At 39.4% G+C, this 22,811-nt stretch overlaps 1 long non-coding RNA gene across 3 annotated transcripts in view; it reads right to left on the reverse strand.

Moving 5' to 3' along the window:
• Positions 1-22,811, reverse strand: part of LOC140205265 (uncharacterized) — a 144,747-nt gene that overhangs the window by 69,904 nt on the left and 52,032 nt on the right. For 2 of the 3 annotated variants that reach the window (XR_011887804.1, XR_011887805.1), the window contains exon 2: positions 17,774-17,848. This is a non-coding gene — a long non-coding RNA (uncharacterized lncRNA). Of the gene's footprint in view, positions 1-5,730; positions 6,727-17,773; positions 17,849-22,811 lie in introns of those variants that run through there. The other variant, XR_011887803.1, reaches the window with a different exon arrangement.

The following is a 22,811-nucleotide window of genomic DNA, read 5'->3' on the forward strand; positions in this document are numbered from 1 at the left end:
TCTAAGATGTCCTCTCTATTGACATTGCCTGACCCGCTGATTTCCTCCAGTATATTGTGTGTGTTGCTCATAATCCTTCATTTTTCTTACAACTATATGCCTATCAAAGAGTCTTTCAAATGTCCCTGTTTTATCAGCCACTACCTCCACACCTGGCAGAGCATTCCAGGCACCAAACACTCTCTGCGTAAAGGAATCTATCTTTGACATCTCTCCTGAACTTTCCTCCACTCACCTGAAATAGATGTTCTCTGGTATTGGCCATTGCCACCCTGGGAAAAGAGTGCTGGCTGTCCATTCTCTAGCTATGCCTCTCATATTATTATACACCTCTATCAAGTCACCTCTCATCCTCCATCACTCTGAAAAGAATAACCCTAGTTTGCACAACTTTTCATCATAAGACATACACTCTAATCCAAGCAGCATCCTGGCATCCTCTGAAACAGGGATTCCTAACCTAGGATCTATGGACCCCTGGCGTAATGGTATTGGTCCGTGGCATAAAGAAGGTTGGAACTCCTGCTCTAAAGCTTCAAATCCTTCCTGGAATAAGATAACTAAAACTGGACACACCCAGACTTTTACAGAGCCGTAAAATTACATCAAGGCTCTTGAACTCAATCCTGTAACTCATGAAGGCTTGCACGCCATACATTTTCTTAACCACCCTCTCAACATGTGCAGCATTTTGAGGGCTCTGTGAATCTAGATCCTAAGATTCCTTTGTTCCTCCATACTGTTGAGAATTCTCCGATTAGCCCTGCTCTCTGCCTGCAAATTCAATCTTCCAAAGTGTAACACTTCATACTTCTCTGGATTGAACTCCATCTTCCACTTCTCCACCCAGCTCTGCCTCCTTTCTATATCCAACAACCTTCCATTTTATCCACAGCACTTCCAACCTACATGTCATCTGCAAGCTCACTAACCCACTCCTCCACTTCATCATCCAAGTCATTTATAGCAACCACAAAGAACAGTAGTACCGTAGTCCCAGAACAGATCCTTATGAAACATCATTAGTCACTGTACTCCATCTATTACCACTTTCTGCCCTCTGTCGGCAAGACAGTTCTGAAAACACACAGTCAAGTCACTCTGAATCCCATGCCTCATGACTATCTGGATGAGTCGATGAGTCTAATTGGGGGACCTATTCAAACACAGAACATAGAACATAGAATAGTACAGCACAGTACAGGCCCTTCGGCCCACAATGTTGTGCCGACCCTCAAACCCTGCCTCCCATATAAGCCCCCACCTTAGATTCCTCCATATACCTGTCTAGTAGTCTCTTAAACTTCACTAGTGTATCTGCCTCCACCACTGACTCAGGCAGTGCATTCCACGCACCAACCACTCTCTGAGTAAAAAACCTTCATCTAATATCCCCCTTGAACTTCCCACCCCTTACCTTAAAGCCATGTCCTCTTGTATTGAGCAGTGGTGCCCTGGGGAAGAGGCGCTGGCTATCCACTCTATCTATTCCTCTTATTATCTTGTACATTTCTATCATGTCTCCTCTCATCCTCCTTCTCTCCAAAGAGTAAAGCCCTAGCTCCCTTAATCTCTGATCATAATGCATACTTTCTAAACCAGGCAGCATCCTGGTGAATCTCCTCTGTACCCTTTCCAATGTTTCTACATCCTTCCTATAGTGAGGTGACCAGAACTGGACACAATACTCCAAGTGTGGCCTAACCAGAGTTTTATAGAGCTGCATCATTACATCGCGACTTACATCTTACTAAAATCTATATACATCACACCTATTGCTCCACTTTCAACTTGTCTTGTCACCTCTTCGGAGAGTCACAATCTGCCTCTCAAAAAGCCAGACTGACTGTCCCAAATAAGACCATGCTTCTCTCAATGCTCACAAATTCTTCCCTAAGAAAGCTCTCCAAATGGATGTTATCAGCATTATTGATATGTTCCCAATGTCATCTGACTCAGTTCAAAGCACAAGCATGCAGCCGTGCATCCGGTGTTACTTCAGTCTCCAAGCAGTATCAGAAGCACCCAAACAATGGATACCATTTGCCATTCGCCCTTCCTTCTTTTCGGGTTTACCGTGCGTCAAAGCCAGTTTAATATTTTTTTTATTCTGAGTAAACCTTGGTTTTCAACCTCAAGTAGAAAATGACATAAAAAAGAAAGGAAATAAATCATAGTCAAAATGATATATTTTTATTTCAAACTCTGCTACCTAAATTAAGTTTCAGTTGTGGGGATAACCAACCATTCAAACTTCAAGGACTTGAAGAGCACATTGTAGGTCAAGGAAGATATTGAAGTTTGCAGCAAGTTCACTCACTAAAAATAAAGAACTTTGCAGAACAGTATATCTTTATATAGGCTTCACTTAAAATCCCTATTATATTTCCTTTCGCTGATCTCCTGTGTCTTTTCTATTGCTTCTCTTTGCTCTCTCTTTTTATTTAATATTTCTGTCTGCTATTCCCTTACATTCTTCTACAGTCCAACAAAGCAGATAGAACAGATGGATATGTAACCATCCGAAAGAAATGGAATTGAAAAAAAAATTGAGGGAATGGGGAAAAACTGGTTTTATTCTTACAAATGCCAGCAAACGATCCAAAGTTCAAAGTGATTACCTTCATCCACCCTGTAACATTGCACTATTTTTTAATTCTGCAGTTTACTCTTGGATCCTTAAGGTTGTCATAGCCAGGGTGGGGGAGAAACCAGTTTCCCCCGGGATCAATAAAGTATGACTATGACTATGACTCGTGGGGATAAAATTCCACTACCATTTTATGCTCCCAATGGAATACTTCTGAATTAGCTTCTAACAACCAAGTCCAGCTCCTGGCTTTCACATGTAGGTTAGCTAATAAGCCCACCGAAACCATTTCTAGTGCATCAGTCTCTGCCATACCTTTGGATTCATCAGCTGTGTGGAGAGGGAGAGCCTGCTGCATCGGCAACAGCTTATTCTCCATACCGTACTGCCCTGGCTTACGCACCACGTAGTCAGCAGGGATGCAACATCAGTGGTCTACCCTGACCAATGCAGGGCCTCAAGTAGTTTACCCTTCCTAATCTATACACAGCTGGGTAGATGTTTTTTATTTCGCTGCCAGCACCATTGTTTGCAATATGCTAGTACAGATGGTCCAGCAAATTTTGCAGCTGTTGAACGAATGTTCAAACTCAACATTTATTCATTTCATTTTGTCCATTGCTTGTCACTTTCTATATAAAAAAGTTCCCAAAGTGACCAAAAGTGTGCTGAAATTTATTTATTCTAAGAGAAGACTTTAATAGAGGCAGTATTAATGAGGCTGATTTGCCTTATGACCATGCTTGATTAAGAGAGATGCCAGTACCTTTACACGTATACTCAGTGTAGACATTTAATGAAATATATATTTCTACTATTCTTTCCCAGAAAGAAAGGAGGACTATGGTATTTTCTGCCACTATTCTTTTCTTTTACACTATTCTGAGGTTACTCATTGCTCGATGGGATTTAGATATTTACTGTTTTTGGACTGGAAATGGATGGAAAGAAATCAGATTTTTTTTGGATTAAGGGGCATAGGACATAAACTATACTTATATATAAATAAATCTCATTGATGTTTTAATTGACAGTTTACATTGTAGTTTCATTACACATGAATAAAGTTTGGGCAGTGCTAATGTGAGGATTTATTTCTTTCTTTGTTTAAATCTTACATTGGCATTCCTCTATCCATTGACAGTAAATCAGATCTACCCCAAGGCCATTGTATCATGAATTACAAGGCTCGTGGGTCTAAGTAAAGTCATTGAACTATGCAAGTACTTTATGCAAATTTTAACACTAGCTAATTAAATTCTCCCAATAAATTATCCTGTAACCCGGTGTACTTTGGACACTGATGCACATGGATTCCAACAGTGGCTTAAACTTGAGCAGATATCTGAAGTAAAAATCACAAAGCATAATGCAGTTAATAACAATTAGAGTCACTGTGGATAATAAACTGCTCTTATGCAGTCGTAAATGACTCAGAAAGTTGAAAAATCTTTCAGGACACTACTGACATATAGATTAAAATATTAATTTGAGGATGCTGAGATTTAGACACATTGTGATAATTTTGAATGGAGACAAAAGAGACGAGACACTAGAAACTGGAATGAAAAACTAACTGCTACAGGAACTCAGTGGCTTTAGCTTTTGGGGCAGATGGATAATTGACGTTTCAGGTCAAGGCCATTCATCTGCACTGAAAGAATAGAGGGCAGTTAGCCAGTTTAAGGAGATGAGGAGGAAGAGTCAGACAAGAGCTGTCAGGTGACAAATGGATCGAAGTGAGAAGAAAAGAATGGAAGGTGGAGTCAGGTGGGAGATGAAAGGGTGGACATAGTGACAAAGTTTGAGAAATAATGGGTAGAGGAAACAAAGGGCTGCAAACAAGGGAATCGGGTAGGAAAGGAAGGCAAGGCATGAGGGAGATAGTGTAGGAAGATGGGAAAAGTGGGTGGAGGGGCCCAGTTGGAGGATCAAGCAGATGATGGAGAGATAGATCAATGGGAGAAGAGAGAGAAAATGTGTGGGGTGGGAGAGGGAAAGTCAGAGTGTGTGTAGAACAGGAGTTTCCAACATTTTTATGCCATTGAGCCTTACCATTAACCAAGGAGTCCACAGACTTCCAGGTTGGAAACCCCTAGGTAGATCAGAAGGAGATTGTAAGGGACAGTGAGGGAGCAGGTACCCTGAAACTGGAGAATACAATGTTCATGCTATTAAGCTGTATGTATGGTTGCATATGGGGTGCTGTTATTCTTGCCCTTCTCCTGATAGTGGGAAATTGGAAGGGGAAGTTGAATGGTAGCTAACTACCACAAGTAATAAAAAAAGAACGTGTCTGTATTGAGTTATTTAAAAAAGATAATAGTGAATTATCAATTAAATACTGTATCAACAAAGGCAAAATACACAAATAAACAAGTACATAGATATTTATTAAAATTATTAGCAAAATCATTTTAACTGGAATGGAATCCCATTAATTGAGAAAAAGCTCTCTAAAGTTCAATACCGGCTCTGAGGAAAGATTTGGAAAAGCCATTTGGGTAGCTACCAAAGGTCACTATTTAAAGAAAAACAACGATGTGCGGTTCCACCCATCTAGAGGTAAACCTCCACCTACGGTAGGCATCTGAAAGTCCTAGAACAATGTCAACAAAGTTCCTCACAAAAGATTTTGAGGATCGGCAGGAAGGACAGATGCACTATTATCAGTGTACTGGAGGAGGCTACATAATAAGCAAGAGCAACTCCAATGGATAGGTCATGTCATCACATTTCTCAAAATAGATCCAGTTAAAGGGAGGTCAACGAGCCCCTGGTGGACAAAGGAGATACTTCAAAGATATCATCAAAATCAGCGTGAAGGAATTCAATGTTACTGTACATCTAAAAACTGGGAAGATATTACAGTCAGCAGATGCACCTGAAGGATATCTGTTCAGAGGGAGCTACACTGTATGAGAATGATGTCTGTTGTGCTGCAGAGAACAGGCGGCAACTGTGAAAGGAGAGACCGAACAACCAAGAGACACAACTACTAACCACAGCCCACACTGTACCAGAACATGTTCATCTCAGATCAGCCTCTACAGCCACCTGAGCACCAACCAATAGACAACCCCCTAGGAGAACAACATACTCACCCTAAGTGATTCCACTACTAATTAAAGAAAGGCAATGAAGTAGGACTTAAACTATCAACATTAAATGGATAAGATAGTGGATAAAAGCTGTTTCCTAATGAACCAAATAACTCTAGTTTTGAAAACTGCTGTTTAAGTGAGTTGCAAAAAAAAACCAAAATATAAAGGCAGATGTTTAGATGTTTTTATCATGAGGTGGCATCATGCTGTTTAGTGCAATACATGCAAATGTTGGGATCTAATTGGCAAGGCATATGGTACCATGCACGGGATCAATATGAATATATCAGAGCTCGACAAGGAACATCACAATGGTTAAAATGTTTGACGGTGCTTTTTTAGTGTGAACAAAGTGAGAGAAATGACCAGTGAATGTCCATATGGCTCTGTGATTTAGAGATGAGTTTGGATGCAGCAGCCTGTATAGTTATTGTCCATTTTATTGGGATATAGAAAATCACCACATGACCAGACTTACTGTCCATCTGTTATTGCCCGAGATGTTATGGACAAACAAATTATATTAATGCTCTATTATATAGAATCATTTGGAATGGCGAAGGCTCTTTCTCATTGGCATCTCCCTGCTATTTAGCAATGCATCAGCAAAATGAGCTGATGGAATGGCTAACATCTTATCTGTTAACTCTGCTACAGTGGTTTGCATTCATCCGAGGCTGGTGGAATGTATCTAGGCTCTCTCTGCCAGCTGCCAAATTCAGTAAGTGCAGAACTCCATTGACAGAATAATGAGTAGTTTCTCAATGATGATCAGTTTGAAATATTGGAGAATATATCTAGCAAGCTAGAAAATGTCAATCACCACCCACCCCACCAGCCTTCAATGCACTTGCACCCAAAGTCACCTTTGCAGATATAAGATCAGTCTTTGGGAAAGTGAAAAGCCCTGGCCGTGTCCTTAGATCCAGTGCAGATCAGCTGGTGGTGGGGGTATGTGCAGGCATTTTAACCTTTCTCCGCTTCAATCTGAGGTTCCCATCTGCTTTAAGAAGACCATTAACATCCTGGTACCTAAGAAAAACAAAGTAATGTGCCTTAATGAGAACCACTCCATGGCTCAGATATCCACCATCATGAAGTACTTCGAAAAGCTGGTCATGGTACATATTAGCTTCAGCCTCCCTGACAATCTCAACACATTGCAACTTGTTCATAGCCAACACGGGTTTACAGCACACATCATCTCCCTGGCCCAACACTGGACAGTAAAGACTCCTAAGTTAAATTGTTATTTCTTGATTTCTCTGTCTTCAATACAATAATTTCAAGCAAATTCATCACCAGGCTCCAAAACCTGGGACTCAATACTTCCCTCTGTAACTGAGCCCTTGATTTCCTGACCTACAGACTGCCATCAGTAAGTATTGGTAGCAACAGCTCCACTATGATTATTCTCAACACTGGTGCTCCACAAGTTTTTATCCTCAATCCTCTACTCTACTCGCCGTGCACTCGTGACTGCATGACCAGTTTCTGCTCGAACTACATCTACAAGTTTATGGGTGATACCATCACAGTGGGCAGTAACTAAAATAATGATGAATCACAGAAAGCAAAGGAGATATATAGTCGAGTAACATGGTGCTATGACAACAACCATTCTCTGAATGTCAATAAAACAAACGAGATGGTCATTGTCTTCAGGAAGAGAGGCAGTGCACGTGCTCCTGTTTACACCAACAGTGCTGAGGTTAAGACAGTAGAGAGCTTCAAGTTCCGGGGGTGAACAAAAACTATAGGTTGTCCTGATCCAACTTCATTGACACCATAGCCAAGAAAGCTCACCAGCATCTCTACTTCCTCAGAGGCAAAGAAATTTGTCATGTCCCCTTAATCCTCACCAATTATAATTGATACACCACAGGAGGCATCCTATCCTGATGCATCTCGGCTTGGTACAGCAACTGTTCTGCCCTGTCCGTAAGAAATTGCGAAAAGCAGAATCAATCTCCGAATCTACCTCATTATGACCTTGCATCTTATTATCTACCTGAAATGCACTTTCTCAATAACTGTAATACTTTATTCTGCACTCTTCTGTTTTATGTTGCACTGCCTCAATGCATTGTTGCAATGAATTCAACCTGTATGAACAATATAGAAGCTTTTCACTATTCCTCTGTACATGTGACAATAATAATTTACCAATGATAAAATATGGATTCTATGCTCACATGCAGCTTCATTTGAGGCTGAAGTTTTATTTCATTTTATAGTGTTACAGAACAGTCTGGGTCCTTCCAGTCCTTCAAGCCATGCCACCAAAGCAACCCCCAAACAAACCCGATTAACCCTAACCTAATCATGGGACAATTTATAAACACCAACTAACCTACCCAGTACATCTTTGGACTGTGGGAGAGAACCGGAGGATGCAGAGGAAACTCTCAGGGAGGACATACAGAGATTCCTTACAGAGCAACACCGAAATTGAACACCGAATTCTGGAACACCCCGAGCTAAAATAGCATTGCGCTAACCACTACACTACAATGGAAAGTTGATGTGGGTTTAAAATGCAATTTGATGATGCTAATATCAGAGCCCCAGAACCATACAGCACATCAATAGGCTCTTTGGATGACTCATCCATGCCAATCAAGTTGCCGACCTGAGCTAGTCACATTCGCCTGCCCGTATTCTTGTGAAACATTCTACCCGTGTATCTGTTCAAATATCTTTTAAACATTGTACAGTAACAGCACTCAGTTCTGCTGGTTCCTCTGGCACCTTGCTCCAGATTACCATGACCCCTGGGTAAAAACCTTGCCCCTCAGGCTCCTTTTGAATATTTTCCCTCTCACCTAAGACTATTCTCTCTAATTTTACACTACACTCTGGGATGAAGACTGTAGCCATCCACCTTATCTATTCCCCTCATATTTATGACTATAAGATCACCCCTCAGCCTCCTACACTCCAGGGAAAAGAGTTCAATCATATCCAGTCATACCTCAAGCTCTCCGGTCCTGGTACCATCCTTGTAAACCTGTTCTGCACCATTTTCATCTTAATGATGTCCTCCCTATTGCTAGGTGAGCAGAACTACTCACAATACTCCAAGTGTGGTTTCACCAATGTCTTGTACTGTTGTACAATCTTTTATTTTATTTTGTTATTATATTTATTTATTTCATTTATTCAGGTTCTAACTCTTGTGCTCAATGCCTTGACCAATGAGGTAAGACCATAAGACCATAAGACATAGGAGCAAAATTAGGCCAACCAGCCCATCAAGTCCGCTCCGTCATTTCAGCAAGGCTGATCCTGTATCCCATTCAACCCCATACACCTGCTCTCTCACTATATCCTTTGATGCCCTGACTGATCAGGAATCTATCGACTTCCAACTTCTGCTTTGAATATACCTACAAACTTGGCCTCTGCCACAGTCTGTGGCAGAGCATTCCACAGATTTACTACTCTCTAGCTAAAAAAATTCCTCTGTACTTCTGTTTTAAAAGGTTGCCCCTCAGCAAGGGGTGATTGATAAGATTGTGGCCTAAGGTAGAAGGAGTCAATTTTAGAAAACCTAGCACACTTATTTTTCAACATAGTCCCCTCCTACATTTACACACTTAGTCCAGCGGTCATGGAGCATATGAATCTTAGACATCCAAAAAGTGCCGACGGCAGGGGTGATTGATAAGTTCGTGGTCCAAGGTAGAAGGAGATCAGTTATGCAGCTCTCGTTACATGCACATGCAGTTCAACTCTTTGAGTGGTTACACAGAAAGTTTGAGGTTAATAACTCATCAGTTAATAACTTATCAGGGGTGATTGATAAGTTTTTTGGCTTAGGGTAGACAGAGATGAGTTATTAACTTCAAACTTTCTGCATAATCACTCAAAGAGTTGAACTGCATGTGCATACAACGAGAGCTGTATAACTCACCTCCTTCTACCTTAGGCCACGAACCTATCAATTACCCCTCGTATTTTATGGCTGCGCCCTTTAGTTCTGGATACCCCCACCAGAGGAAACATCCTCTCCACATCCACCTTATCACGTTCTTTAAACATTCAGTAGAGGGTCCAGATGTCTCCTCTGTCACCCTGGGTTATTCTGTCACCACTTTAGGGGAATTATAAATTTGTATCCTTTGGTCTCTCTGCTCTATAACACACTCCAGGGCCCTGTCATTTACTGTGTACATCTGGCCCTAGATTAAAATAACAAAAGGGAACAGTTCACACTTGTCAGAGTTCAATTCCATCTGACATTCCTTGGCCCACTTCCAGTAAATTAGATCTTTCGTAATCTTAGATAACCATTTTCACTGTCTACTAAACCACCAGTTTTGGTGTCATCTTCAAAACATATGCCATCTGTTTTCTCATCCAAATCAATAAATACATGATACACAGCAATGGACCCAGCACTGACCAATGTGACACACCAGTGGACACAGATCTCAGCTCTGAAAAACAATCCTCCTTTACCATCAAGCCAAGTTTGTATGGAGTTGGCCAACCCACACTGGATCCATGTGATCAATTCTTACGGGCAACCTTAGCATGCAGGATCTTGTCAAAGGTCTTCCTAATAGTGCCCTCATTCATCTTCTTTCTCACTTCTTAAAAAAACTCAATAAAGTTCATGAGACATGATATCCCTCACACAATGCCATGTTGACTATTCCTGATCAGTCCTTGCCCATCACTGAGATTAGGCTCACCATCTTATAGTTCTCTAGCTTGTTCTTGCAGTCTTTCTTAAATAAAGGCACTGTATGTGCACTCTTCAGTCTTCCAGTATTTATTGGAAAATTAGTCTAACCAGACTCAACTTTTAGCACATGAACGTTTAGATATAAATTTCAAAGTGAACTGTAAAAGCTGCCCTGACATACACTCAGTGGCCACTTAATTAGGTATAAATGTACACCTGCTTATTAATGCAAATATGTAAACAGCCAATCAGATGGCAGTATCTCGATGCATAAAAGCATGCAGACATGATGTAGAGGTTCAAGTTGTTGGTCAGACTGGGGAAGCAATGTGATCAAAGTGACTTTGACTGTTGGAATGGTTGTTTGTGCCAGACAGGATGGTTGAAAATCTTAGAAACAGCCAGTCTCCTGGGATATTCACACACAACTGTCTCTAGCATTTACAGAAAATGTTATGATAAACAAAAACAGATTGAGTGAGCAGCAGTTAATGAGTGAGGTCAAAATAGAATGGCCAAGGAGGTTCAAACTCTCAGCAACTCAAATGACCACATGTTACAACAATGATGTGCAGAAGACCTTCTGTGAAAACACATCAATTTGAACCATGAAATAGATGGGCTACACAGCAGAAGACCACAAATATACACTCAGTGTCCACTTTATTTGGTACAGGAGGTAGCTAATGAAATGGCCATTGAGGGTATAATAAAGAAAAGATTAACTGGTCAATATGGGTCCCAAATAAAATGAGACAAAACATAGAATATATACAGAATATGGAACATAGAACAGTACAGGTCCTTCAGCCTTCGATGCTTTTCTTATCATTTAATCTACTCCAAGATCCATTTTACACTCCCATCCTACATTTTTCTTTCATCCTGGTGCCTATCTAAGAGTCTCTTAAATGTCCCTAATATATCTGCCTCTAATACTACCTCTAGTGCAATCCATCCACCTACCACTCTTTGCGTTAAAAAAAACCTGCCTTTGACACCCCTCCCCCCCCATACTTTCCTCCCAGCACTTTAAAATTTGCCATTTCCATCCAGACAAAAGGTGTCTGGCTGTCCACTTTATCAATGCATCTTATTCAAGGGGAAAGTAAATTAAGAAATAAAAAGAACTAAGAGAAATTAAGCAAATAGCTTGTGCCTGTCTTCTTGGAAATTGACTGAAAATCTCCCAGATATAATGCAGAGCTAGAGATATGGAGCGAATAAGGAGTGTGCATTTGTCTTCCGATATTCTATACAGTTCAAAACAGTTTCTGCAAATTTGAAGCTTGAAAATGTAGCCCTATCATTTAAGAAAGGCCAAGAGAAAAGTGGGATCTATAAAGCAAATAACTTGACATCACTAGTGGAGAAAATACTGTAGTCTTTATTCACAAAGTGGTATCGGAATGCATAGAAAATAATTCTCAGCCTGAGATGTCAATATCATAGGTGAAAGATAACTTATGAAGATCAAGTTTGCAACAAAAAGTGTAGATATAGGTGAACCATTTCATGTGGTGCCATATATGAGATTGTTGTTAACACAATTAGACTGCACGCTTAGCATGATATGCTAATGTAAATTGAGGATTGGATAATGGACAGAAAAAAAGTAAGGACATTGTGACTAGTTGAGTCTACAGTGATCGATGCAGTAAAACCCAAGTTGTTCATGAAATACTGTACGTCAATGTTTGGACAAGGAGATCAAATGTAACTTATTCAAGATGGATGATAATAGAAAGCTCATTATAGAAAGCTCAGTGGCAGTGCAGTCTGAAGGGGAAAGAAAGAGAGAGAGAGAGTGTTAAATAAATGGGCAAGGACAAGGCAGATGGAGGAGTGTAGGTGGAAAAATGTGAGGTCAACCACTATTGTAGAAATAATAGAAAAATTTATTTTTAAATGATAAGAAATTAAAAGATGGTAATGTTCATTGGGAACTAGAGTCCCTGTACATGAATCAACGGCATTTAACATATTGGTACAGAATATTTGATAGCATGTAAATATCAAAAATGAATAATACGAAAGTCAGGATTAAGAGAGATAAAAACATATCACTTGTATATGTGAATACTTGTAAACCTCTGACAATAATTAAAATCTAAATTGCTGAGTTCTCATACGTATAAATAGTATTTTTTTTGTGATCATCATCATTTGCCGTGTCGTATGATGTAGATGATCTTGGTCTTTGATCACAATTGTCCTTGGTAAATTTTTCTACAGAAATGGTTTGCCATTGCTTTCTTTTGGGCACTTTTTTGTGATGGAGTAGGTATTTAGCAGTAATTAATGATTATTACAATGTAAAACTTTACTTACGGAAGAGGATAGTGGCTGTACTTCATGCAAGGACTCCAACCACGTTAATCCATTCATTTTAATGCCAAGTCTCTTGTGCAATATTAGTTCAATTTCTAGTTTTATCAGGCTATTCTGACTGTAACTTGGTGATTCCTACATTTCTTTGCAACTTTAGTTGCTGTCGGTTTGCACTGCAATAGCACTGAGGGCCGCCAGCCTCACCATTATTCTGAGGAGAGAGGGCGAGCAGCCAGAAGTCTTGGTACATATTGGTACCAATGACATAGACAGAAAAAGAGAGTACGTCCTGAAGGAAGACTTCTGGGAGCTAGGAAGAAAAGCCGGATCTCCAGAGTGAAGGTAAGAATAGCAGAATTAAGCAGATGAACGTGTGGCTAAGTAACTGGTGCAAGGGGCAGGGCTTCAAATTCTTGGATCATTGTGATCTATTTTGGGGGGGTGGGGTATGACTTATAGAAAAATGATGGGTTACACCTGAACTCAAAGGGTACTAATATCCTGGTGGGATTGTTTAATGTAACTGTTAAGGAGGGTTTAAACTAAGTTGGCAGGGGGAAGGAAACCAGGGTGTTAGGGTCGAGGAAGAGGAAAATAGAAACAAGTCAAAGATACTGTGCAGCAAAGATGGCAAGAAGGACAGCAGGTGAATGGACAGGATAATTTGCTGTGCGATAGAAATACAGCAAAATCGGTAACAGAAGCTGAACTAAATGTACTGTACTTAAAATGCACGCAGCATTAGAAATAAAGTGGATGACCTTGTTGTACTTGTAAGGGGTTTCTTCTTTTATGTTACTGCAAAGGCTAATAAAATAGCTTCTTTGTTATGTTATAATAAAAATGGGTTTTCTGTAATAATAACTGTGATGTAAGGAGTTCTCTCTCTCTCTGCTTGTTTGGGTTATATTACTGATAAGAGAATTGTATTCATTTGCTAACCAATTGGGATAGGTGTTATTCTTTCTTGTGTGACTTTAACTTATTGTTTCGCGGGCTTTGGGGCAGAAGGCAGAAGGGGACAGAGAGAGGGGACGCGATGCTGTAAGCTAGGCGACGGGACAGACCCCGAGTGGGAGTCCGAGGCCCAGGGTTTTCAGGGGGAGATGAAGACAGACTCCTGTGGAGCGTCTGGTCGATCACTGTTGTTGGTCCCAGGTGGCGGGTCGAGGAGGTCGGAGAGGATCGAATGGTGGAAAGGAGACTCCGTTAATTGAGCTCCAACTGTTGTGCATGAAGTGGTTGAACTTTGATAAGTTTGGCGCCTTTTACTTTCTTTTTATATTTTATCTCTATTAATTACATAGTTCCAGTAAGATCTATAAAGTGTAATCATTTAATCCCATATGGTGTATTGTCTGTTATTTGGCAGGGTGGAGTACATCACACAGCATCCACACAAACTTGATTACCCAGTTTGGCGGGGCCAAAGGCTGCTCCCCCTAGACGAAAGTGAGCTGAGCGAGCCTGAGGCTTACCAGGGGGCTACATACAGCTACAGGTTAAAAGATATGGCATTGTGTCCATCACTGAGTCATAGCTAAATGATTGATGTGATTGGGAGCTGAATGTCCTAGGATACACAGTGTACAGGAAAGACAGGAAGGTAGGTAAAGGGGTTGGCGTGGCCCTGACGGTAAGCAATGAAATCAAATCACTAGAAAGAAGGGACATAGGATCAGAAGAGGTAGAATCCTTATGGGTCGAGTTAAGAAATGGCAAGGGTAAAAAGACACTAAAAGCAGTTACATACAGGCCTCCAAACAGCAGCCGGGATGTGGACTACCAGTTACAGCTGGAAGTAGAAAAAGCGTCAGAAGGAAAATGTCAAGATAATTATGGGGGAATTTTAGTATGAATGTGGATTGGGGAAGTCAGGAAGGTACTGGATCTCAGGAGAGGGAGTTTGTAGAATGCCTATGGGATGGCTTTTTGGAGCAGCTTGTCCATAAGCCCACCGGGGATCAGCTCTCTTGGATTGGGTGCTGTGTAATGAACCTGAGGCGATTAGGGAGCTGGAGGTAATGGAACCCCTTGGAAGTAGAGATCATAATATGATTGAGTTCGGTTTCAAATTTGAAAAGGAGAAGTTGGTATCAGGTGTATCGATATTTCTGTGGAACGAAGGAAATTACAGTGGTAAGAGAGAGGAACTGGCCCAAGTCGATTGGAAAAGTAAGCTAGATGGAGGGACGGTAGAGCAGAATTGGATGAAATTCCTACAAGAAATAAGGAAAGTGCAGGAAACATATATTCTAAGAAAAAAGAAAATCATGAATGGAAAAATGGCACAAATGTGGCTAATGAGAGAGGTTAAGGCTAAAATAAAAGCAAAAGAGACGGTGTATAAGGAAGCAAAAATTAGTGGGAAAACTGAGGACTAGACGACTTTTAAAAACTTACTGAAGGAAACTAAGAAAGTCATTAGGAAAGAAAAGATGAAGTATGAAGGGGAGTTGGCAATTAACATTAAAAAGGATACTAAGAATTTTTTAAATATATGAAGAGTAAAAGAGAGACACGGGTAGATATAGGACCGATTGAAAATGATGCTGGAGAAATTATAATGAGTAACAAAGAGATGGCAGAGGAACTAAATGAGTATTTTGCATCAGTCTTCACACTGGAAGACATTAGCAACATACCTGATAGCCAGAGGTCTCAGGAAACAGAATTAGGTACAGTCAAGATTACTAGAGAGTAAGTTAAAGTGAATGGACTAAGAATAGATAAGTCTCCTGGACCGGATGAGGTGCACCCATGGGTTCTGAAGGAGGTGGCTTTGGAGATTGTGGAGGCATTGGAACTGATCTTCCAGGAATCAATATACTCTGGCATGGTTCCAGAGGACTGGAAGGTTGCAAATGTAGTTTCGCTGTATAAGAAAGGAGAGAGGCAGCAAAAAGAAAATTACAGGCCTATTAGTCTCACATCTGTAGTTGGAAAGTTATTGGAGTCGAACCTCAAGGACGAGGTTATGAAATACCTCGAGGTGCATGACAAGATAGGCCCAAGCCAGCATGGTTTCATGAAGGGAAGATCCTGCCTCACCAACCTATTGGAAGTTTTTGAGGTAATCTCAAATAAGATTGACAAGGGAGAGGCTGTGGATGTTGTGTATTTGGATTTTCAAAAGGCCTTTGATAAGGTGCCGCATAAGAGGCTGCTTAATAAGATGAGAGCCCATGGAGTTATAGGAAAGATATTGGAATGGGTGGAGCATTGGCTGATAGGCAGAAAGCAAAGGGTAGGAATAAAGGGATCCTATTCTGATTGGTTGCCGGTTACTAGTGGTGTTCCGCAGGAGTCAGTGTTGGGGCTGCTTCTTTTTACAATGTATATCGATGATTTAGATTATGGATTAAATGGTTTTGTGGCTAAGTTTGCGGATGACACCAAGATAGGTGGAGGAGCAGGAAGTGTTGAAGAAACGGAAAGGCTGAAGAGAGAGAGACTTGGTCAGTTTAGGAGAGTGGGCAAAGAAATGGCAGATGAGATACAATGTTGAGAAATGTATGGTTGTACGTTTTGGAAGAAGAAATAATCAGGCAGATTATTATTTAGATGGGGAGAAAATTCAAAAATCAGAAGTGTAAAGGGACTTGGGGGTCCTCGTGCGGGATACCCTAAAGGTTAACCACCAGGTTGGATCGGCAGTAGGGAAAGTGAATGCTATGTTGGCATTCATTTCAAAAGAAATAGTGTATAAGAGTAAGGAAGTGTTGATGAGGCTCTATGGGGCACCGGTGAGATCTCATTTGGAATATTGTGTGCAGTTTTGGGCTCCCTATCTTAGAAGGGATGTACTGATGTTGGACAGAGTTCAGAGAAGATTTATGAGGATGATTCCTGGAATGCAGGGGCTAACATATGAGGAGCGTTTGTCAGCTCTTGGACTGTATTCATTAGAGTATAGAAGAATGAGAGGGGATCTCATAGAAACATTTCGAATGTTGAAAGGGTTGGACAGAGTAGATGTGGAAAGGCTGTTTCCTTTGGTGGGTGAGTCCAGGACAAGAGGCCACGGTCTTAGAATTAGAGGGTACCCCTTTAAAACAGAGATGAGAATTTTTTTTTGCCAGAGGGTCGTGGATTTATGGAATACATTGCCACATACAGTTGTGGAGGCCCGATCATTGAGGGTGCTTAAGGAGGAGATTGACAGATTAATATATCTAATTAGTCAGGGTATCAAGGGATATGGGGAAAAAACTGGAAATTGGAACTTGATGGGAGAATTGTTTAGCTCACGGTGGAGTGGCGGAGCAGACTTGATGGGCTGAATGGCCTACCCTGCTCCTTTGTCTTGTGATCTTTACAGCAATATCAAACCTAATAGTGTTACAAATATCCTAAAACAGGATTGGAAGGTCATTTCTTTCTTGCCTTCCCATAAATCTGTTATCTCTGAAGATCTTTCAGCCTTTTTTATGAGTCTGCTGGGTTTATAAGGAAGACAAGGTCAGGGATTTCTCAGAAATTGCTAATTTTGTTCCATAATCAGACAACAGAAGGTATGGCTCAGGATGAGAGCATAAATGAATGCTACAGAGGTGAACTCCACAGCATTTAAAATATTGACATAAGGAAATCTGCCTGTAGAGATAGCTGGCGGGGGTGGCGGTTGAATATTCTGAAATTTCAAAACTTAAGCATATTTATAAACCTTGCTGTACTGGAATTCATATCCTTTGCTTTGGGTCAGAGGACACTTCTGCAATAATGAGCTACTACTAATAAAAAAAATAACTTTTTCCTTTTCTGTTAGCTTTTAAAATGCACCATGCTGCTTACAGAGTGTTTTCTACTTTATACATTATCACAATCAAGAAATCTATAAACTGCCTTACTTACAATTAGAGTTTCTACACACCAAGGAAGACATTTCCATCTTGATAATGATTGTAGACGTTCAAAAACCTTGTTAGACTGTAAGAAGTCCTTAAGAATAATTCATGTAATTATTGTGTACATTAATTGTGTATATTCTGAAAGGACGTATTTCTGAAGATTTCAAGAAATGGTTTAAAGCCTCCTTTTATCCCCATTACTCACCCATTGTCAATCCACTCGAAGTTCTACCATCAGCTCCAGACAAAATTGTGCTCTTGAGCCTCAACACTTTCGTTCCTAAAGTAGAAGATGAAAGGACCTTTATAGCCTGAGTTGATGATTCTTAACGCTCAGTTAAATCGTTATGTTTTCGTTCACCTCCTATAACTATTTATCAAATATGTACAAAGAAAGTGAAAAATAACATACATAGAAACCCTTTCCTAATTATAAAGGTTAAGCATTCAATATTTTCCTTATGATCATTTATTCTATGTAGTCGATAGAACCAAATGTCTATGGCAAAGTACAATTTGCAAATAACTCCTATAATTGCCCATCTAATGACCAAGAGGCAAATACCTCCCCAGAGGTTTAATGTAATTTAATAACACAGGGAGGCTATGCTGGAATGATGCAAAAAAGTTGTTAGGCTATCGATAGGAGTCTGTCACAATTTTCCAGGAAGGAGGCTATGTTGCCAAAGAGGAGCAAAGGAAATTTGTCGGTCTGGAGATTAATAGTTCTGATAAACTCGCCAAGCTGGGATTGCTTCCTTCAGAACAATGACAACTGAGGGGAGATTCAACTGAGGTGCATAAAATTTTGAGAAGCATAGACACGGTATTAGAGTCGTCATAGTGAGGTCAAATGTAGGCGATTGGGCCCATTGTGTCCACACTGACTACCAACAACACAGAGTGAATGAAAAAACGAGAGAGATATATGAAGAAAGGCAGTAAGATGGTGGTGGACGTGTTATGGATTTAAGTCAATCGCTAAGAAGTTTGTGAGGGTGTTGGAAGAAGTTTTGAAAAGTCAAATGCTGCATGACTATGGGCTAAGAACTAGGAAGTAGTATTAACTTGAATAAACTATGTGCAACATCGATATAATGAGCTGAATGGCTCCTTTCTGTGCAATAAGTATCTATGATTATTTAAGCTTCATCCCCAGATTACTGCAACCATGATTTCGCTATTAATCCATGAAAATCCATGCCAATGCTGAAAGGTTAGCAACCCTCTGTAAGTGATGTGTTTTTTTTTGCACTTATAACTGGGAAGAACAAAATCAAAACCAGCTTTCACAATCAGATAATGGTATCAGTTATGCATTGTTAACACAGAATAAAAATGAATTATTTCCTGTCTGGGATTCATATTCTTTGATACAATTATAATATTTCTGTCTACTTCCAGAGTCGACTGCTTCTAAGAATGATCTAACTTAACTAATTTCAGAATAATATTAACGACAATCCACAGAACCTATATGAGGATCACATTTTCATTAAATGAGGATTTTTTTTTCAAATTGCATTATTTTTAAGGGAATCTACTTTAATCCTAACATGCCATCAAGAAATTAATTTTAAAATATGACCTACACTACAAACTAAATACTGTACATCATGATCAAAAGACTATGTCAGGAATGGAAGTTGGTAGTTGTCATCAAGCAAAGTATGTTAACTGTATCAATGCATGGCGCCAAACTATTTGTTAATAATTATTGATAGAAATTAATGTTGAATAGGTAACAAGCAAAAATAGGTCACTTTCAATATAGTTGAACACACTGCATAACCTTACATTTTGGTAAACATGAAATTCATCTTATATTTGTATTTACAGTTTATTTTTGGTTAGAAATCACAATGCAAATTGAATTTGAAGATGATTAAACTGCATTACAGTACGTACTTGAAATCTCATCCATAATAAAGACTATACCTAAGGTTAGCCTTTTCAGGGTCCCACTACCTATTTTCACACCACCAGGCTCAACCATCAGGCTCTTGAACAAAAGGGGATAATTACATTGATCTATTGAGACGTTCCCACAACCAATCATCTAGTCCTGATGAAGGGTCTCAGCCTGAAACGTCGACTGTACCTCTTCCTAGAGATGCTGCCTGGCCTGCTGCGTTCACCAGCAACTTTGATATGTGTTGCTATCTCACTTTAATGACTCTTCATCTTATTATTTCATGTTCTCGTTATTTATTGCTCTTTATTGATATTTGCATTGCACATTTTGTTGTCTTCTGAACTCTACTTGATCTTTCATTGATCCTGTTATAGTTACTATTCTTTAGACTTGATGAGTCTGCCCACAGGAAAAAGAATCTCAGGGTTGTATGTGGTGACATATATGTACTCTGATAACAAAATTTACTTTGAACTTTTGGATTTTGAACTTTGAAACATTCTTGACTTTTCCCAATGAGCTAGATGTGTGCAGAGAAATGCACTCAGCGGCCACTTTACTGGGTACCTCCTGTGCCTAATAAACTAGCCACTGAGTTTATGTTCGTAGCCTTCTGCTGCTGTAGCCCATCCACTTCAAGGTTGGATGTGTTGAACATGTAGAGATGCTCTTCTGCACACTGCTTTTGCATCACATGGTTATTTAAGTTGCTGTCACCTTCCTGTCAGCTGGAACCAGTTTGTGACCTCTCACATTAACATGGCATTTTTGCCCAGAGAGCTGTTGTTTTTTGCACCATTCTCTGTAAACTCTGGAGACTGTTATGCATAACAATCCCAGGAAATCAGCAGACCACCTCATCTGGCACCAACAATCATTCCATGGTCAAAGCCACTTTATCAGATTTCTTCCCCATTCTGATGTTAGTCTGAACAACTGAACCTATGACCTTGCCTACATGTATTGAATTGCTGCTACATAACAGGCTGATTAGTTATTTGCATTCATGAGCAGGTGTACAGGATTACTTAATAAAGAAGGCACTGAGTGTAAATCTTATGGTTATATTACATCTTCCACACAGCAAATTTGTTTCCTCTTTGTATGCAATTTTGGTTATTCAATTTTTCAATATTCTTGGGTGGGAACTTCTCACACCAGGCGGAATTGGAATTCTCTCCTATGGAGACTAGATCAATGGGGTTATTTAGAAATGAAGCAGATACAATTTTGAAAGCTCAGGAATTGTGAGTTTTGAAAAAAATATTAGAGATGAGGAGGTGATGCTTGGGGCAGTTTGTGCCAATTATTGTGTATTTTTGATTTTTTTTGTGTGTGTTAACCATCTTATCCTCTATTGCCACAAGGAACTCCTCTGTTTTTGGAAAGAAATCTCCAAATCTGAGCCAGGCAATTGAAGCTTCCTTGTTGACAACTTGTCTGCTCAGATTGTAAAGATGTCTTCTGTGGAGGGTCAAGCACTTCCATGAGTTAAGTTTTTCTTCTGTAGTAATAATTACTTCTGGGTTGTACTTTCATTTATGTTTAGTACTGTGTACTTAACAGAAATGCATATGTTCACATGGAGTGTTAGGTCCTGTTTTCATTGAAAGTATATCTTTAGAGGTTTTTTCTGACTGTTGTGTAAATTTTCAATGTCTGTTATTTCTCTCCCTCTTTTGTCCTAGGTAGCCTTAATTTAGGTGTGTTTGAGTGCACACAGTATTTTCTAAAATTTGTGTTTTCATTTCTAATTTTTCTTTGCAAATATTCCAGATTGGTTTCAGACCAAGATATTATGCCAAAAGAATACATCAATATGGATATAGCAAAGTGTTTATTGCCTTTGTAATATTTTCACTATGAAACTCTGACAGATTTTCTTAAGCTTTGAAGTAAATTCTGTTGAAAGTTTTCCCTTTATCACACTACGACCTACTTTCCTTGTATGCTGATATTCCAGATACTTATATGTTTCATATACATCCATCGGTTGTATTTTATTCTACTGCTCTGTTTTATATTCTACTAGCTCTATTATACCTTTCTTTATCTTTAATGTTCTGCACTTATCCAGAGCAAAGTTCATGTTTATAACTTTAAAAACTAGTTCTACTATTAGAATTGCTTTAGCTTAACTGGTGGAACATATAATTTCAAATCGTCAAGGAATAAGGAGGTGCATCAAGTAATAATTCATTTTGTTTTCTCTGATTTGATACACTATTTTCATCCAATTCAATAAATTAGAGAACGGGTTTAAAACTAGATAAAACTATCGAGGGCTTAGAGATTCACTTTAGAAAATGCCTTGGTTTATTTTGATAATGTTGGTTGCTCTTTTTTGGTTGTTAATAGATAGGTTGTTTACAGTACTCCAATGATTCATCAAATGTTGTAGGAATTTCACAAATACTGGGTGCCGTTTATATATATTAAAAGCTTCTATTAACTATGAGATTGGGACAGAATCAAATGATTTTTGGTAGTCAATTCTGCTTTTCCACGGGGGTTGATTTAGAGTTACAGAATCTGTTATCAATTGTTCTTTACATCCTTTCATACCCCTACGGCATCTTATATAAATGAGTGGCAATAAACTGCAATATAATTTGTAAACAAGTAATAGGACAATATTTTGTTGAGTCATTTGTGATTTCTCCTTTGGGTAAGAGATATGTTGTACATTCTGTCAAAAATTCGGGAACTTATGAAAATTGTTGATACATAGTAATAGGTATGGATGAAGGCAAATAAGCTTTTATGCCAATAATTATGGATATAATCACTGCCGGTACTTTTCCAGTTCGGGTATTTTTTATAATCGCTTTTAGCATATCCATTGTAACTTCACGCGTTTGCATGCCTTCAATTGTGTGAGTGCGTTCTTTTCCCTCCCTACTCCAGATTGCTTCTTGATTGTGTATCACCCTCTTTGACCAGATATTATACCGAAAGATCATTGTCTCTGTGCCTGTTGGGAATTCTGCGCTAGGATTGGTGACATTGTAGCACGTCAAATTTAGCTTCAATGTCCTGTATAAACCTTTTTCCTTGTTCCTGAACTGATAATTCTGTTTTATTCATCTGCTGCATTTCATTTATCTACTTAGTTTGGTTTTGTATGGACCAAGCTTTTGTTTTAGAGTATCTATAAATTCTGCAATGCCTTTGTAAGGGTGATCGCATCTTGTGTGGAGCTTTTATTAATTATTTTCATTATTAACTGTTTTTCTCAGCTCAAGCTGGTAAAACCTGAGATATGGGCATAGCCAAGCACACACATTTGTCAGTTGCTAGAAATTTTCAGACTATTCTAGTGGTAGTT

The sequence above is a fragment of the Mobula birostris genome, chromosome 11 (genome assembly GCF_030028105.1).
Source record: "Mobula birostris isolate sMobBir1 chromosome 11, sMobBir1.hap1, whole genome shotgun sequence".
Classification (NCBI taxonomy): domain Eukaryota; kingdom Metazoa; phylum Chordata; class Chondrichthyes; order Myliobatiformes; family Myliobatidae; genus Mobula; species Mobula birostris.